The following is a 7,905-nucleotide window of genomic DNA, read 5'->3' on the forward strand; positions in this document are numbered from 1 at the left end:
CTTTGCATGTGTGCTTAAACGGAATAAATGGGTTTAATTTTAGACTTACTGCAAAGTTTAAGTCTTGTATTCGTGTTTACTGTAATCTTGTTGTGTTTTTAGGAAAATCTCAGGAGTTTGTCTTCCATATCCCGCATTTGAAATTCAGCATGTACGCAAGAATCTCTTCTGCACACGCAGCATTTATATTAAGTTCATAAATAATAATCGCTGCTGTGATGTGGCCGGTTTAGTGTTTTCAGTAAGCGGTGGAGTGAGACGTTTCCTTCAATTGCAGCCTTGCGTGTCGTCAGGATCATCATTAAGTGAGCAACGGAGCCCGTCTTTTCTTTGAGTCTGGTCCTCAGTGTGGAGACTGGGGGTGGGGGACCTGGTGGTGTTTCACAACCCGCGGTTTCACAGACCATGCTCCCTGATTGATGTTTTTATAAGTAAGACCTTGCACTGCTTTCCCCCTGGGCTGTGCCTGTGCTTCCTGGCATCAATCACATATCATTTCCATTCTCTCGCCGTCTCCTGACAGAAATACTGTAAAGGTGATCTATGTGTGTGTGTGTTAAGTAATTATTAAGTGTCCTGCTACACTAATAAATCATTCCCATCAGAACCAACACCGTATTTCTAGCCTCTCTGCCGTGCCCTTTCCTCTACTCCCCTCTTTACATTTTCTCTCCTTGCTTTTGGAAATAACGTCAAGGCAGCAGAGTAGTAGGTTGTGTTTTTCTTCCTCTGTAGTACAGTTGCTTTCCAGAGGGACATCTAATCACACCACAGCGGTCTAGGTGAGAGAGGATGTGTCCACAGGACATTGGTCGAAGGCCTTGGACTGCTGTGCTGTTAATGAGATGGCTGCTATCAATCAGGGCTGTAGGATATGACTGTAAATAAGGCTGTAAGGCGAGACGAGACAGCCGGGTTCCTGGCCCACTTTGCTCTCTCACATTTGGCCAATGTAAACATGTGTCAGTGTGACAAGAGGTCAGGGTTTGGAGTGGATCTGATCATGTCCTCATAATTACTGCCCTGCAGCTCAGACGGAAAACAAAGCATGTTGTACAAGCTAACCAGCCAGAGTAAAAAAACAACAAAACAACAACCTCTGTTGTTGATGTTCTACTCAGCCTGCTAGTCTGGGCTAACTTATAGGAATAATCACCGGTAGGATACAAATTATTTGTTGCCGCTGACTTTAACTACAGGTAAATTACTTTGTTGTAAGCGTGCCTTGTTTGCAACGCAGAGACATTTTGAAATAGTTTTGGTCATAAAAACACCAACAGCTGTGGAAACTAAAGGAGCACGACTCTTAACTTACAGTTTAAAGACACAGTTAGCAAACTGTGAGCAGCAAACTGCAGACTGGCTACTAGATCAGATAATCTGACTAATTATCCAGTTAATTAAACCGGTTTAATTACCCAATTAAACCGGTTTAACACTGTGTGCCGCTTCTGGTGAAGTTTATCTTAATCAAAAAAGGAATATTTAAATTAAAGTTGGCAGTATAAACAACTTCAGCTTACAGACATTAGATATAACTAAAGTTTAAGTAATTAAAACATCAAATATGTGCACATGTTTTGAAAGATATGATGAGCGTGGTGGAGGTGATTGTGGTAACTTTGTTAAAATTGTAAAAGTCACTGTTATTTTATTTTAGCAGCAGTAGGAATATACAAAAGTATGTTATTCTGGTCCATCTCTATTTATGCATTTAATTATGTCACTTTTAGCACTCCGTACAACTTTGTTTGTGACCCAGTTTGAAGAAAAAGAACATTTCTCAACAGAAATTTTTCAAAGAACTTCAGCTGCATAATGATGTTTTTGCTGACCAGCTTTGTTCTTAGAAAGGCTTCAGCAGCAGCAGCAGCAGCTTCAGCAGCAGCAACTTCAGCTGCAGCAGCTTCAGCAGCAGCGGTGATCATATTCAGGGAAAATTATGGGTCAGCACTAGAGATGTGCTGATCAGGTTTTTTTCCTGCCGATACCGATCACCCATGAGGGCCAATCACTGATACCGATCACCGATACCGATCACATAATTATTATTATTATATCATAAACACTACCGATTACATTATGTGGAAAAAGGAAACATGAATTCACCTTAATTTAGACAAAAACTTGTTTTTAATAACTTTTTCCAAGAAGAAAACTAAACAAAACAGGCATTGTGCAAATTGTACTGCTATCAGTAATACTATCTTTAACAGACTGATAACATATGGAGGCTCTGAAGAGGCTAAATAATGCAAAGAGCCAAAATAAAACCTCTCAACATTGCCAAAAAAATTCAAGTATAAAACGTAACATTCAAAGGCAAATACAGGTTCCATTACAATAAACAATCCAGTTACTGAATGAAAACTTCCTGTTAGCATGGCGGCTAGCTGATTACTGCTAGTTCTGAGTGGCTGTTTCTGACTGAGCGGAGTAATTATGCATAGCAGGGAGATCAATTATTTTTTTAAAGATTATCTGTCTCATGTTAGGACAGCGAAAGTTTTAATACGTATGTAAAATGTATTTTTTTAGGTTAGATGCTGCAGCTTTAAGCAAAGGTTCGGTGTGAGTCACTACCAGGGGGAGCAGAAGCGGCGCTCCGTCTGCGCGTAGCAGCGGTTCAACAGTGAGAGCAGAACCAGCGTCTTACATCGCAGCTCGAAGACTTAAATAATTTGTTTAGCTTTCTGACCGTCATGCTAATCCGGGTGAGTGTTTGTAGCTGTGAGCTGCTTTACCTGCTATCTGATCCTCCATATGTCTTTTTTACTGCAGTGAGCCTCGATGAAGCCAAACTCTGTCAAGTATGGCATTGTTTTTATGCCATATTAGCTTCGTTGTGTTGATGCATTTTGACCTGCTTCAATTTTCCGCCGCAACACGCAAACTTYCCCATTCACTCAGTGCGTTATAGTTCCACATCGCTTRGGATTTGTTGCTGYGCGTTTGCGCAGTGTGAAGRAAAGAGGAGACCAGCTGCACAGGCAGACTGCGAAATGAGAAGCAGGTGATCGGTATCGGCAACAAGAGCCAATGATCGTCGATCACCGATCATGCACTTTTTCACGAAAATCGGCCGATTATGATCGGTGACTGATCGATCGGCACACCTCTAGTCAGCACTGTTTCACGTTTTAGTCTTGCTTCTCTTAAACACGAGTGGTAATGAGTTTTTGAAGAGAGAAATGGTTCAATATTTAGAGAATTTACCCCATTTGGGTAAAAACAATGTGACCGACATTTGCTCAGATTTTAATGCACCCAAATCTGTTTTTAGTTAATTTATTAAATTTGACATAATACAGCAAGCTATTTATTTCTTCTAATAAAGCAAATTTGCAAAAAACCTTTTTAAAACTAGGATGAATCTACAGTAATTAAAATCTTTGTTTAGTTATTTTTTTCTATGCTCAGCTTATTGTTGAGCAGTAAAAAATAATATGATGCAGTAATGTTTTTGTGATTTTGAAAATTAGATTTATTTTGGCCTGAGAGAATTTTTTTTTTGATGATTTTGGTCCATGTTACAAAATGTTTGGACATCCCTGCTGCAGAGGATAAAGAACAAAAAAATCAGACCAGAGACATTGGTTTACCATTACATTACCAAAACACGCAACACTATATAATATAGTGGGATAACTTTTAATAGGGATTGAATAGTGACTCTATTATTCTTAGAGTTTTTTGTTGAAAAAGTGTTTCTGGCAATAAGAATCTTTTTTTAATAGCCTACCATGTTACAAACTAATTAAAGAATAACTGACAAAAAAATCTTTAAAAAAAAAACTTCTCTGTGTTCAATTTGAATTTCTCAGCAAATATAACATTATGTCTTTTGTTTTTGTTTTTTACATATAAAAGACAAAAATAAGTTGTAAAGGAAAAATAAGAGAAAAATCTGCCAACAACTTGCTACAAATCCTCTTCACCTTGCTACCACTTTCTTAATTAGCACTAAGAAATAAGTTTAAATTAAAGTTGTTGATGTGATAAACAAATATGTTAGTGTAAGTTTGCATTTCTGCCATTAGCTTTTGTCTTGAATTAGGTGTAATTTAACACAGTTTGTTGTGCTGGTTGTTCTTCCCAAAACTGTCTGAGGTTGAAAAGCAGAAAGAAACCAACTGATTGGGACAGACTCTGGTAGCTATCAGTCGCTTATTTTAGAATAATAACAGTTTACAAATGACATGGGCATCATTTAAAGCTTTTTAAAAGAACCTAGTTTATAGATGTAGAGCAGTGAAACTTGATTCTATCAATAAATACGTGAGCACTAAGCTCCAGTAGTCATGTGAAGAACAGAAAACTGGCAGGTTGAGCAAATTTCCAAGCTTGGATGGCGAACCTTGTTAGACGCAGTGGTGGAGAGTAGCTGTGTAGTTTGACACTCATCAGAAGAGAGACCAACCATGAACTGATGACAAGGTGTAAGGTCATGTGCTACATTGTGTTGGATCAAGGTAAGTCACTGGATTTAAGGAAACTGCTTCCAGTCCTTGGTGGTAAACTCCACAGAGTTCCTGTCTCAACGAGTCAGAGGTGATTTGGTGGCACGCAAATAACTGACTGGACTTTATGTAAGAATGTAGCTGTAGGTTATCAAGACATGAGATAAGATGTAAAATCTGACTGTGAACCATTATTAAAACGAAAAAAGGTTTTCCAAAACATTTTCTTTACAAATAGAGTTATATTAACTGCTGTACATTTGTCATAATCAGTTAAATCTTCCTTTTGTATTTGTCAGGGAAACACGTACCGGTGAGGAAGACCAGGGTTGACGACCTGGTGAGTTCAACAAAGTCTCTCTTTAATGTTTAAAGAGCCACAGCAGCACAAAGTGTGTGAGAGATCTCAGCAGAAACGACTGTGGAGAACACAACAGAGAGGAGGTGAATTTAAATATACACAGGAAACAGCTGGGGCAATAAGGGTTAACAGAGAACACAAAAGAGGAGAAAATTTACCAAAATGACCAGCAACAAACTTGGGTCATGGCAGTTTTTTGAATATTTTGTGTGATTTTTAGTTTTGTCACACATTGCATTCCGTATTTAGTTTCCTAGAAGTTGAGCTTCACCATCTGATCTGTGCTGTGAACTTTAGTGACTTGTTGTTCCTGCTTTACGTTGAAATTTGTATTCCCTTGAGATCAACGTTTGTGTTTTTTACATCCTGTTTTGCTGCAGTTCCTCTCGCTGAGTTTATGTCACATTTTGCTTAGTGTCTTGATTCGTCCCTGTTTGTTTGGTTTGTCTCGGTTTGTACACTTCCCTGGTTTTTGTGTCTTCTTCTCCCTACATCCCAGTGTATTTGTTTTGTTCATTATTCATTTCCCTCAGCCTTCAGATTTCTGTTCCTCATAGCTGCAATGCATCATTTAATCACCCGCCTAGTTGCTGCTCTGGATCCGTCCTCCTGGTATATAACGTTATTTGCTCCATGCTCTTCTCAGCTCCTTGTCTGATCCATCTATAAACCTCCTGTTTTGTTCCTAATTTTTTTTCAACAGTTTCTATTATTTCTTGTTTTTGTAAAGTTTTATAACATCTGTAGTAAAGACTATTTATTTTGATCTACCTGCCTCATATTTGCAATTTGGTCCAAAACAAACACTGAACAGCATGATTTGCACACGGCCCTCTGCTGCACTTACAGATGCTGGTTTTGTGTTTCTATTAGCTTTGTGAATTCAGTTTTTGCCAATACTTTTTTAGAAAAATTGTTCAATCTCAGGTTTACTGTAAGGGTTCTGGAGTTATTTTTATTTGGTTGTGGCTCTGACTGCATGTTTATAGTTGTTGGTGAATCCATCAGCTCTTCTTTGCAGCCTAACATACTTTCCTCCACAATTTCCCTTGAATTTCACTCCATTCATCTTCTCACAAACTCTGACAAGCTTTTCTATTCACCGCTGAAGAAAAGCATTTAACATCACAATCCTGTTATCGCCATTGTTTTATTAGAGTGGGAAAAATGTTAATCCCGTCACAAAATGTTTTGCATGTAGGTCAGGAAATAAAATGTTGGTCTTATCCTTTTTGTTTTCTTTGTCATCTGGCACAATTGTGTTCTTTAAACGTTTCTAATTTAAATAATTCAGTTGTGTGAAATTCTTTTGTTCTCCTTTCTGATTTAAATGATTCAAACCAAAAATTTAAAACATACAGTTAAAATCTCGGCTTACTAATTTTAGTCGTAACATTACCAGAATAGTGCTATTTATAACAATTATTATTTTGATTGCGACATGTCGTAAAGCACAAAACAAATACACACTCAATGTAATAGTAGTTTTAGTGCTTATTGCATAGATTAAACCCTTTAGCTGTTCAGTTCTGTAAGTATATGAAGTTGATATTAGCTAGTAAATTATTCAGGTTATCCACAAGGACAGTGAGCCTGCAGTCCGCCGCTTAATGGACGTGCCACTCATAACTCCACAAATGTGGAGTAGAAATGGTGTTTCTTTAATGACAGTGATGCACGGCACTCCGTTCTTTTCCATTTCATAACTCTCCATGTTTTTCATGACAGAAAATAAGTGCAAATCATTAGATGGAAACTAGAAGCTTCTGTGATGAGTTAGTTCATGATACCTCTGCTTTCGTATTACAGGCCGGGGATTATTTTTAGATGCAGGGTCAGACAGGGTTGAGTGACAACACATTTTTTTCGAGGAAGACCTAATTCCCTCGTGGTCTCTCAAGCAGAGCAACCTGTGAAGGGAATCGAAGGTCCTGTGCATCCAGCAGTGGCTTCCAACCTTGATGGTGATTTCCTTAAACTTCCAGTATTTTTCAGTGATAAGGTACAACATAAACGTTTTTGTTATCGCTGTTGTTTTGCATTGTTTCTAGGTAATCTTGAATCCCAAAAGCTGCACCATCATAAGTTATGCTGTTATTGCAGAGTCTCTGCCACTCTACTGACTGTTTCCCAAAATGTGTGTCTCTGTTGTTATTTCTTCATATTTAACTAAAAAGAAGTTGGTCTGTCAATTTACTGAATTGATTGATTTCATGCGTGCTTTTTCTGAAACAGCTTTACTCCATTAACACACATTACTCCAAGGAAAATTCACAACAGTGCCATGAAGTCCGTGTACAACCTCTGTAAGTTCAGAACTTAAAAAAAAAAAAAAACAGTCGCTGTATACAGGCCTGTCTCCTCAGAGAGTCAGTGCCATCAGTCATGATCTGATGCAGGAAACCATTTCCAGTCCATTATCTTTCCTGCTTGCTGGCTCAACTGCTAAGACCGTAGTCTCCACCTTCCCTCACCTGATAGAGCCTGAACACCAAATCAAAGATATAAATCTACTTCTGAGCTGCGGCACACGAGGTGAGTGAAGTGATACTAATAACACAAAAGACAGAGAGAGCAGATCACGTTGGAAAGGTTGTTGAGCATCGTTCATCTGATACGCTGCTTTGGAGAACCAACATGGATCTGCACTGTTCTGACAATGTCCGCTATAAACAGTGGGATTAATGAATGTATCTGTAAGACAATAAAATGTTTGTTCCAATAGATAGATAAATGTTACTTTTCAGATTTAGATCATCTCTGTCATTCAACACGGCATCACTGCAGATTGAAGTTACGATGCATTTTAGGTCAAAAACAGAAACAAGTTGGATAAACTGTAAAAGAATATAGAATAAGAGCCAGATCAATAAAAGTGGAGACAGTATCAATATAAATGCAAACTTTCGCACTTTGTGCAAGACATGTATAAATAATAAGTGCAGAACAATCAAAAACAAGTAGCTAAATTGGTAGATTTTACATTTTTACATTTACCTAAATAACTTTCTTTTTTTTTAATCTACTTTTAGGAGCATTTTTACTACGCTGTTCTTTTTACTTTTACTTGAGTAAATTTATTAT

Source organism: Poecilia reticulata, linkage group LG2 (assembly GCF_000633615.1).
Source record: "Poecilia reticulata strain Guanapo linkage group LG2, Guppy_female_1.0+MT, whole genome shotgun sequence".
NCBI classification, from domain to species: Eukaryota; Metazoa; Chordata; class Actinopteri; order Cyprinodontiformes; family Poeciliidae; genus Poecilia; species Poecilia reticulata.